The sequence below is a fragment of the Empidonax traillii genome, unplaced genomic scaffold (assembly GCF_003031625.1).
Source record: "Empidonax traillii isolate 1590-97213 ecotype Southwest subspecies unplaced genomic scaffold, ASM303162v1 scaffold1572:size89801, whole genome shotgun sequence".
NCBI lineage: Eukaryota > Metazoa > Chordata > Aves > Passeriformes > Tyrannidae > Empidonax > Empidonax traillii.
In genome coordinates, this window is record NW_020956765.1 from 11,674 (window position 1) to 22,579 (window position 10,906).

Consider the following 10,906-nt stretch of genomic DNA (forward strand, 5'->3'; position numbering starts at 1 on the left):
ACGGCCTCAAGCTGTGCCAGGGGAGGCTCAGGTTGGCCCTGAGGAGGAATTTGTTGCTGGCAAGGGTGGTGAGGCCTTGGCAGGGGCTGCCCAGGGAGGTTTGGAGTGCCCAGGCCTGGAGGTGTCCCAGGCAGGCCTGGCCGTGGCACTCAGTGCTCTGGGCTGGGGGACAAGGTGGGGATGGGGCACTGGGGGGATCCATGGGCTGGGAGGGCTTTTCCAACCTCAGTTATCCTGGGATTCCCTGTATTTGATCCCCCAGAAGCTGTTGAATCTCCAGGTGCCTCCCTGGTGGAAGAAGTGCAGCGTCATGCTGCAAAGCGCCTGGGACAGAGGAGCAGAGCTCTGTGCTGCTCATCCCAGCCCCATCTGTCAGCATTTCACATTCCAGAGGTGTGGGAGCCTGCTGGGGGGGGGGTGGGGAAAGCCTGTAGTTCCTGTGAAGATGACCCCCGCCCCAGCAGTGAAATGGCCAGGACTGTGAAAGGCAGGGGGGGACGTGGTGCTGCTCCCGGTGCCGGGCAGGGACAGCCCCCCTCGCTCTGCCCGCAGGAACCGCCGGGTCCGTGCCCAACCTGGGAGCTGCCAACCCCGAGCTGGGGAGGGAGAGCGCAGGGAGCAGTAAAATGTCTGCCCAAGTCGAAGATAAATAAATGCAAATCGTGCCTGTAGTGAAAAATAGCCCAAATGATCCGTGCATGGCAACAGGAGCCAGGTATTGGCGTTCCCAGAGCCGGGCCGGGAGAGGCAGTTTCTCCACGTTGTCAATAATGATTAGAAATAATGAGATAACCAGCACTGGAAAATGGGAATTTCACATCGCCCCGGCTGATGGATAGTTAGGGGCTCTTAGGGAAGCTCTGAACCCCAGGACATGCTCAGTGTAAATCCGTGATGTCCCTCCTCTGGCAGTGTATTCCCCCCTTCCCGTGGTGCTCCATCCGTGACTCCTTTGGAGAGAGGCTGCTTAGCAATTCCAGGCTGCAGGAACCTGGAGGTGCTCAGGGAAACCCTGTCTCCAGCCTTAGGCAGAGCACTTTCTCATGAGCTGTGGTGTGGAACTGCAGGATTTCTTGCTGTAGGACCCTGTGGAGGCCAGGAACAGGAATGGAGTTTAGGAAAGAGTGGGTTTGCTTATGGAAGAGCCTGGTGCTCTGGGAAAACCTGGCCTGGCAGGGCTGGAATTTGAGGGTGCTGCTCCTTGCAGCCCTTCCCAGATGGTTGCTGTCATGTGGAGGGGACCAGGATGGGGCTTTGGGTGCTGGGAATGGGGCAGAGGGTGCTGGGAATGGGGCAGTGCGTGCCAGGATGGGGCAGTGTGTGTTGGGAATGGGACAGTGCGTGCCAGGATGGGGCAGTGTGTGCTGGGAATGGGGCAGTGTGTGCTGGGAATGGGGCAGAGGGTGCCAGGATGGGGCAGTGTGTGCCGGGAATGGGGCAGAGGATGCCAAAGCCCTTGTCTGGATTCCTGAGGAATCACCTGGCCTTGCCCAGGACTCCTCCTTTGGACATGGAACGGGGTTCTCCATTCCTTTTGGGAATGGTTTTGTCCTTTGTGCAGCTCTGGGTGAGCAGAGGGAGGACTTGGGGGGCAGCACATCCCGATCCCTGGGTGGGTTCCTGGGCTGTCCCTGCAGGTCTGGGCTCAGGGCTGGTCCAGGAGGGGGTTTAGGACATCACTCCGTGGCAGCCAAGGGTTGTCCATGGCCATTTCCCGCTGCTCTGTGGGAAGGATGTGTCAGGGTGGGGATTCCTTCCCCTCAGGCCGAGTGCTTTGCTGCTGGGGATTCCCCCTGCGTGGATCTGGGGGATTCCTAATCCTCCTCTCTTTAAGGATGAGCTTTGCCGGCTGTGGGCGGGGAATTAGAATTGTCAGTCCCTGCCCACGTGTCTGATCCCAAAACGTTCCTCAGAGCAGGACTCGGTCAGGGAGGGTTAAAAAAATCCCCCCAGGCCGGGAACCCCTCCCAGAGGCTCCCTTTGGCTGCTGCAGTGGGATTAGTGCATCACAGCACCTCAGTGGGAGAGGATTCCTGCAGCAGACAAAGGGATTTCCTGAACTCCAGGACTCCTCCTCCTCCAGGGAAACACCTCATGTGTGAGGAGCAGGGAGCAGCCTGGGGAGCTTTCCTCTGGATCTCCATCTCCTCTCCTGGCTCAGTGTGTTCCGTGGGCAGCGTGGAGAGAGCTCTGACTGCTCCTCTGTGTGCAGGAGCTTGGGAAGCCTCTGCTGCTGCTCCCCCACACCAGGAATGCTGCTGTGGAACCACTGCAAAGCATCCCTGGATGTCCTGCTCAGTGGGGAATGGCTGGAGAGCAGCCCTGGGAGAAGGATTTGGGATGGTGGTGGTGGGATATTGGAGATGCCCCAGCCCAGAACCCCCCCCGTGCCCTGGGCTGATCCCACAGGGATCGTGGGCAGCAGGGCAGGGGGGGATCCTGCCCCTCTGCCCCCTCAGGTGAGACCCCCCTGCAGAGCTGCCCCAGCCCTGGGAACAGCAGCACAAGGACGTGGAGCTGCTGGAGAGAGTCCAGAGGAGACCCTGGAGCTGCTCCCAGGGCTGGATCCCTCTGCTCTGGAGCCAGGCTGGGACAGCTGGGGGGGATCACCTGGGGAAGAGAAGGATCCAGGGAGACCTGAGAGCCCCTTGCAGGGCCTAAAGGGGCTCCAGGAGAGCTGGAGAGGGACTGGGGACAAGGGATGGAGGGACAGGACACAGGGAATGGCTTCCCAGTGCCAGAGGGCAGGGACAGATGGGAGATTGGGAAGGAATTGCTGGCTGGGAGGGTGGGCAGGCCCTGGCCCAGGTTGGCCAGAGCATCTGTGGCTGCCCCTGGATCCCTGGAAGTGTCCAAGGCCAGGTTGGACGGGGCTTGGAGCGACTTGGGCTGGTGGAAGGTGTCCCTGCCCATGGCAGGGGGTGGCACTGGATGGGCTTTAAGGTCCCCTCCCACCCAACCCATTCCATGATTCCATGATCCCCCTCCTCAAGACAAGTGATTTTATCCCAGTCTGTTGGAAGGAACCTCAGTCCTTCACCCACATATCATCTGCTTTCTTCTTGCCCAGGAGAGAGGGGGTTGGCACAGCTCCTATCTCTGGTCTCTGTGACAGGGACAGCCCCCAGGGAATGGCTGGAGCTGTGCCAGGGCAGGCTCAGGTTGGATCTCAGGGAAAGGTTCTTCCCCCAGAGGGTGGTTGGCACTGAACAGGCTGCCCAGGGCAGTGGGCACAGCCCCAAGGCTGCCAGAGCTGCAGGAGGGTTTGGATAATGCTCTCAAGGTCAAGGTCATTGTTGGGCAGGGTCAGGGTTTGGATCAGTGATCCCTGTGGGTCCCTTCTAACCCAGGATATTCCATGGTTCCAGGACATTGAGTTTGACCTGTCCCTCTCACCCCTTTGCTGGGTGAGAGTTAAGAGGGATGTCCATGGTTGGGGGGATCTCCTGCTGAGCCCAGACACTTCAGACCTTCCCAAAGAGCCAAGTCCTGGCCATGCAGCTGCAGGAGCAGCAGGATCCTCCCTGTATTCCCAGGGAGGAAGTGGGGGAACTGGGGGGAACTTTCCCTGTGTCCTGATGAGCGGGAATGGTGGGTTTTGGTGTGAGCTGTCCCGGTTTGTCAGGCACCAGAGCAGCCTGAGCCCTTCCAGTGCCCACATTTCCCTCAGGACCCACCTTTGGCTGCCAGTCCTGTGGCCCCCACCCTGCTGGGGCTGCCTGGGAGGTTGGGATACCTTGGCATGAGAGGGAATCTCATCCCCCTGAGATGGAGAAGCTGTTGTAGGGAAGAGCTGGGGGTGCCTGCTCTGGGGTGTTGGGCACAGTGACCTGTGGCAGGATTCACCCCAGTCTTCCAGGGCAGACTTGGCTTTGGGGAAGTTTGGCAGCTCTCCCTGCAGGTGGGTTATCTGGGGGTGGGGCTCGGGATCACCGGCAGTCCTGGCATCCCAAGCTCATGAAATGTGCTCCAATTGGTCTGTGGCATCCATGGAAAGGGCCTGGCTCCCTGGGAAAACCACTCACGCTGTGGAAATCCACTGCTGTGAGCAGCCTGGGTGGGATCTTTGTGTCCAGGAGGTAAGGAAGGGAAAGGGGAAAGGATCAGCCAGTGCTGGGAGAGAAGGGGGAAGCTTGGACTGCAGGAGGGATCAGGAGCTGGCGCCATTCAGCTCCAGCCAGCTCAAGCTTCTCATCTCCCATCCCAAATCTCCTCACTGGGCACCAGATCCTGGAGCTCTGCTGAGGCTGCAAAGTCCTCATTAACATTTTGGGAATACGTCCCTTCCCTTCCTTTCCCATCCCGACCTGCTGACTTTGATTGGCACTATTTTTTTCCAAGAAATGCTTAATTAAAGGCATAATGAGTGTGTAATGGTTGTATTAAAAGCGAGATGATTATAAAAAATCAGCTCAGCGGCAGCTGCTGGAGCCTGCGGGGCTGGAACGGCTCCGGCTGGAACTGGGGTGGGGCTGGGAGGGCCGAGCTCCCAATCCCTCATCCAGCTCTGGAGCTCCAGAGTGGCTGCACCCGCAGCCCCCCAGCCCATGGCCCCTCATTCCGTACTCAGAGCAGGGAGTCACTGCAGAAATCCCGCCTGCCAGAGGAATTCCAGCAGTGTGGGCAGGGGGAGAGGCGGATGTGGCTGCCGGGACTGCAGATGAGGAGCTGGAGCTGGGGAGGGAGAGACAGGACTTGGAGCGGCTGAAGGAGCTGGGGAAGGGTGTGGGGAACTCCTGAGGGAGCTGGGGGGGCTCATCCTGGAGAAAAGGAGGCTCAGGGGGGACCTTCTGGCTCTGCAAGTCCCTGCCAGGAGGGGGGAGCCGGGGGGGGTCGGGCTCTGCTCCCAGGGAACAGGGACAGGAGGAGAGGGAACGGCCTCAAGCTGTGCCAGGGGAAGTTCAAATTGGATTTTAGGGAAAATTTCCTCATGGAAAGGGTGGTGAGGCCTTGGCAGGGGCTGCCCAGGGAGGTTTGGAGTGCCCAGGCCTGGAGGTGTCCCAGGCAGGCCTGGCCGTGGCACTCAGTGCTCTGGGCTGGGGGACAAGGTGGGGATGGGGCACAGGGTGGATCCATGGGCTGGGAGGGATTTTCCCACCTCAGGGATTCTGGAATTCTCTGGAGTTTTAACTGCCTCTGCTCAGGCACTGCTGCTGCTCCTGGGCCACCTCTGCCGTGTCCCTGTGTCACCAAACCGGGTCCTTCTCTGTCACCAGCTCAAGCTGATCTCATCCATGAGGGTGCTGGTCATGAAACGTGACACTTGGGCACATTGTCCAGCCCTTGTGGCCTGGCCTTGGAGCCCTGAGAGCACCAGGTGGAGCTGGGAGCAGAAATACCTGGGAAAGGGAGCGGGACAGCCCCCCCCCGCCCCGAGCCTGGGGCTGGGCTGCTCTCACACCGTGGGCCAAGGGCAGCGTGTCCTTCCCTCTAATGGCACTCAGGGACATCCCATCTGCTCCTGGAGACTTTTCATCTCCTCGGGCCTCGAGCTTAATTGCTTTTACCTGCCTGGATGCCAGGGAATTTGGGATGTAGCTGGTGACAGATGGTGCAGGAAGAGGTGGCCTGAGCTCCCCTCTGCCGAGCCCGTCCCCTCCTCGTGCCCGTTCTCGGTCGTGTCCCTGCTCATCCACGGTGATCTCATCTCCTCCTCTGCTCTAGTTGAGCCTGGTGCCACCTCAGGTCTCGTTTGGACCCAGCTGTGCCTCTGCTCTCTGCGGGAGCTGGAGCCTCAAACTTGGGAAGAGACGGAAGAGGGAGTTGGGGAAGTACCGTCCCTGGGTCGGGGAAGCCTGTGGGAAAAGCTGGAGGTGGTAAATTGAGTCAAGGATAAGAAGTGTGGTGTTTAAGGGAAGTTTTAAAATAGAAGCTGCCAGACTTGTTTGGTTTGTGTTTTCCTGACCCACATTTGGGTCCCTTGCCTGCGCTGGGATCCTTGGGAACAGGGTGAGGAGGGATTTCTGCTCCTCAGGAATAGAGCTGAGTCCCCAGGAAGGCAGCACTCCTCTTGTGGATGGAACCATGGAATGCTTTGGGTGGGAAGGGGCCTTAAAGCCCACCCAGTGCCACCCCCTGCCATGGGCAGGGACACCTTTCACTAGCTCAGGTTGCTCCAAGCCCCGTCCAGCCTGGCCTTGGGCACTTCCAGGGATCCAGGGGCAGCCACAGCTTCTCTGGGAAATCCATTCAAGTCCCTCTCCCCTCTCACAGCCAGCAATTCCTTCTCAATATCCCATCTCTCCCTGTCCTCTGGCAGTGGGAAGCCATTCCCTGTGTCCTGTCCCTCCATCCCTTGTCCCCAGTCCCTCTCCAGCTCTCCTGGAGCCCCTTTAGGCCCTGCAAGGGGCTCTCAGGTCTCCCCGGACCCTTCCCTTCTCCAGGTGAACCTTCCCCCCCTCCCCCCCCCCAGATTAGTCATTCTGGAATAATTTTTTTTACTGTTATAAAGAAAACCTGAGTGAGATGATTCCATTTGTTTTCTTGTCTCCAGGAATTAGGGAGAGAGCTGTGGATGAAGGTGCCACGTGGCCCTCGTGGGGTTGGACGAGCCCTGTTTGGGTGGGAATGACTTCGGGCTGTTGTAGGAATCTTCATGTGCACTTCCATCCCAGTGTGGCCCAGCTGGTTGTGGACACCCAGTGGAGGGTTCTGAGGGTGGTGGATAAACCATTTTCCTGTTCCTCTGGGGTGCCCGTAAATCTTCCCCATTTTCCCTCATTTCCGTAACTGCCAACTTGTCTCTCCCTTGTTTTTTTTTTACGAATGACCCCAAGTGCAACGTGTTGTGGTGATGAAAGGACCCTGTAACACCTGCCAGATGGAGGGGGAGCAGTCACAGTCGATCCCCATCATTTGGTGGGGGTTTAAAGTCGTCAGGTTTTGTCATTGTGTTTTAATTTCATAACTAATCAGGAGCAGAGTGAAAAGTTGGGGTGTTGTGGCGTGTTTGAGGCTCGATAAGGTGAAGTGCCAGGTCCTGCCCCAACCCCATGGAACGTTCCAGGACAGGATTTGGGAGCCTCCCCCAGCTCTGGGAGTCGGGAAGGCTGTGGGTACTGGAGATATCCCTTTCCTAGGTGTGACATTCCCGAGACCTCCTGGCACAACTGGCGGGATTCTTTTGGAAAGGCAATACTGCTGATGGTTGGTTCACCAAAACTCTTAGGATTTGGGATAAGTGTGCCTTTGGGAACGTGCAGCCCGTGTGTACCCTCGTGCTGGAGCCGAGCTGGGATTTACCAGAGCTCAGAGTGAGGGATTTAAAGCCTGAAGTGTGAAACTTTACATTCCTTGGCTTCCTTCCAGTTTTGCCTGTGTCCCAGTATAGAGCCAGGCCAATTAAATGGAAAGGAGGAGAAACCTCTCCTGGTGAGGGGGAAAAAAAATACCAGGAAGAAAGTCGGGGCCTGCCCAGCTCCAGGACAAAGTGAAGGTCACAGCACAGCAGTGCTGCCCCCAGGAGGGACCACACCAGCACATGGGGCAGTGGCTGATGAGGAGCCAGAGCTCAGCACGGGAATTTTTTAGCTGACACTGAGCAGAGCAGGATTCTGGGAGCAGGATTTGGGGAGCTTCCCTCTTTCTGGGTCCCTGCTCCTGTGGAAGAAACGGGAAGGTGATGAGTGGTGAAGAGGCCTTGGCATCCCTGTGTTATTCCATCACACAGATTGTGGAATGGTTCGGGTGGGAAGGGGCCTTAAAACCCATCCAGCCCTACCCCCTGCCATGGGCAGGGACACCTTCCACCAGCCCAGGTTGCTCCAAGCCCCATCCAACCTGGCCTTGGACACTCCCAGGGATCCAGGGGCAGCCACAGCTTCTCTGGCCAACCTGTGCCAGGGCCTGCCCACCCTCCCAACCAGCAATTCCTTCCCAATATTTAGCCTAAATTTCCCCTCTTTCAGTCTGAACCCTTCACTCCTTGTCCTGTCACTGCAGTTCCTGATGAAGAGACTGTCTGCAGAGGCAGGAGCTGTGAGTGGGGTGGGGGAAAGCAGGGTCAGGTTCGTGACGGAACAAAGGTGGAATGTGGATTTGTGCCCGGGAGGGGAAGGTGGGAATGTCTCCATTTGGCTTGAGAGCAGAGAGGGATCCAGGGAGAGAGTCCCCCAGGAGGGGTGGAGAGAAAACCAAGGGGATTCAGGAGCTTTGAGACCTTTTCCTCTGGGGTCCTGCAGCGGCAGGTTAAAGGATGTTCCAGATCCCAACTCGAGAAGCCACAGGGCTCCTTGGTTCGGAGCGTGGAGCAAACAGCTGGGAGGCAGTGGATGCACTTGGCTGGCCAGGTCTGGGATCCAGAGGTGGCAGCTCTGCCTTCCTCCCTGAGACATTCCCCGTGTCCTGTTTGTTCATTTACTCCCACCATATTTAAGCACTTCGTGAGCGCCGCGTCCCCAAACCGTGACTCAGCCAGCGCCTCATTTCCATGTTTATGGCCCTTCAGATTCCAGTGACCTTCAGAGCCGATGGCTCGGGCTCAGAGCAGTGATTTGTGGGCCTCGCTGGGCCGTTTATTCCTCTCGTCCTGTCAGCAGCAGCTTTGCCTCGGCCGCCCGCGGCGCTGCCCGCCCGGCACACGGCTCCCCTGGGAGAGCAGCTGGCACAGGAGCCTGGGGACGGGCAGGAGAAGGGCCTGACTTTGCAGGAGGAGGTTGGAGTGAGTTGTCAGGAGATGGTTGTGGAGGGTCTGTGTCCCTGTGGAGGGTCAGGGCCTGCTGGATCCAGACCGGTGCCCTGAGGGTGCTTTTGGGCTCTCCAGAGCTCCTTGGGATCCATCTGCTCCTCCCCCTGCCAGCCCCCTCTTCTCTCTGGACCTCAGTTCTTGAACGTTGTGTCTTTGTACAGCAAGAATGAGGTACCTTCCACCCTTATCTTTTAGGGAAGGAATTGCTGGCTGTGAGGGTGGGCAGGCCCTGGCACAGGTTGCCCAGAGAAGCTGTGGTTGCCCCTGGATCCCTGGGAGTGTCCCAGGCCAGGTTGGACAGGGCTTGGAGCAACCTGGGACAGTGGGAGGTGTCCCTGCCCATGGCAGGGGTGGGACTGGATGGGCTTTAAGGTCCCTTCCCACCCAAACCATTCTACGACTCTTTGTCAGCCTGGGTTGGTGAGACCAGGCTCCAGCATTCCCAGGTCCCTGAGAGCAGTGGGATAGTCCATGGCATGTCCATGTACCCTCAGGGGCGGAGGATCAGCTTAGGGAAGAGTCAAACCAACAGGACCTGGGGCTCACAGGGTGCCCCAGTGAGGGCTGAGGGACCTGGCTGGTGGCTTTGCCGGGCCACGCTCCATCATTCCATGAATCCATAATTCTGTGATCCCTCACAGGTCACGGTGGTCGGGGGAAGTTCCTGCAAATGTCGCTTCTGTCCTCAAGAAGGGCAAGGCAGGAAGGGTGGGGGGCTTCAGGCTGGTCAGTCTCACCTTGATCCCTGGGAAGGTGGGGGAACAATTAACCCTGGAAGACTTTCCCAAACAGCAAAGGCCAAGCTGGCGATTGGGAGCTGCCAGCCTGGACTGGTGAATCCTGAATCCTGCTTGGCCAGGGGCTTGTGGGGTGAGGGAGAGCAGGAACGTTGTTTTCCTTGACTGGAGCAATGTTTTTAGTGTCGTCTCACGTCACATCCTGAGGGACAAACGGGTGAAATATGGACAACTTTAAATCTTCTCCTTGGAACTCGCTTCGTCGCTCCCTTAAAATCTGGCCTGATTCCAGATGAGCTGGATCCTCAGTCCTCCCCCATCCTCAAGGAACAGCAAATCTTAACGAGGAGCGGTGTGTAATTGCAGAGCCAGAACAGGAGGCTCTGGAGAGCTGGCTGAGCTTTGGAAGCTGGAAATACAAAGTACTACAAAAGGGGAATTTTCCAGCGGGAGATGTTAGCGGAGCCGCTACAGCACGGCCGGGAGCAGCGGGAAATCAGGGCCGGGACTTGGGGCCGTTCCAAACGGTGACAACATCCCAACCTTTTGGAGAGCAGGAGCGTTTGCATCTCAAGAGAAGATCTGGAGAGGAGCTGAAATGATTCTGCTGTTTGGCTGCCACGCCAGGCGTGTGCCTGTGTTTGTTTTTCCCTTGCTGCCTGTAGGATTAATGCCTGGATCCAGGAGTCGTGCGGCTCCTCTCCTTTGGGGAATTTGCTTTGGCTGCCGGAGCAGCGCTTTAATTTATTAATAACTGCCGAGTTTGGATTTAGCTCTGACTGACACAGCACGGTGGGGATGGGAGCAGGGATGGATCCGGCCTGGGAGGTGCTGGGAGCTGAGCTGGAAAGGCAGCAGCACGTGGTGGAGTTGGTTGGGATGTGGCTCTGCCTTCTGTCCTTTGGGGTATCAAACTCCACAGCAATTCCTGGTTTGTTTTTTTTTTTTTTTTCTTTTTCTGAGTCGTGGAATGGTTTGGGTTGGAAGGGACCTTAAAGCCCATCCAGTCCCACCCACTGCCATGGGACACCTTCCATCAGAAGGTGTTGTTGCCTTGGCCAATTTCTCTCCCTCTCTGCATCCCATTTTCCCTGTGGGGCTGGGATTCCTCTGTCACTCTGAGGATGACGGAGGTTATGGTTGGTCCCAAATTTCCAGGAAATGGTTTCACCACACCCTGTGTTGTGTCTGGGTCCCCCATCTACACCCATCTTACAAAGCTGGGGGTTACCAGTTTGGTGTTTCCTTTTCTCAGCACACACCTGCAGGAAGCTCTCTGTGCACTTCTGTCTTCTGGACATGGGGGACAGAAGCTTTTGGAGGCTTCTTGAGGTCCTTTCTTCCTCCAGACCATGCCAGACCAGTGTTTTGTGTTCTCCCCTGTTATGTCCATGTGAGGAGCAGCTGAGGGAGCTGGGGGGGCTCATCCTGGAGAAAAGGAGGCTCAGGGGGGACCTTCTGGCTCTGCAAGTCCCTGCCAGGA

General features: G+C 57.7%; 1 protein-coding gene across 1 annotated transcript in view; it reads left to right on the forward strand.

Annotated features, from left to right (window-relative positions):
• LOC114070475 (SH3 and multiple ankyrin repeat domains protein 3-like) overlaps positions 1-10,906 on the forward strand; it is a gene marked incomplete at its 3' end in the record, with an annotated part of 81,688 nt that overhangs the window by 3,564 nt on the left and 67,218 nt on the right. The gene's annotated exons all lie outside the window — the stretch shown is intronic.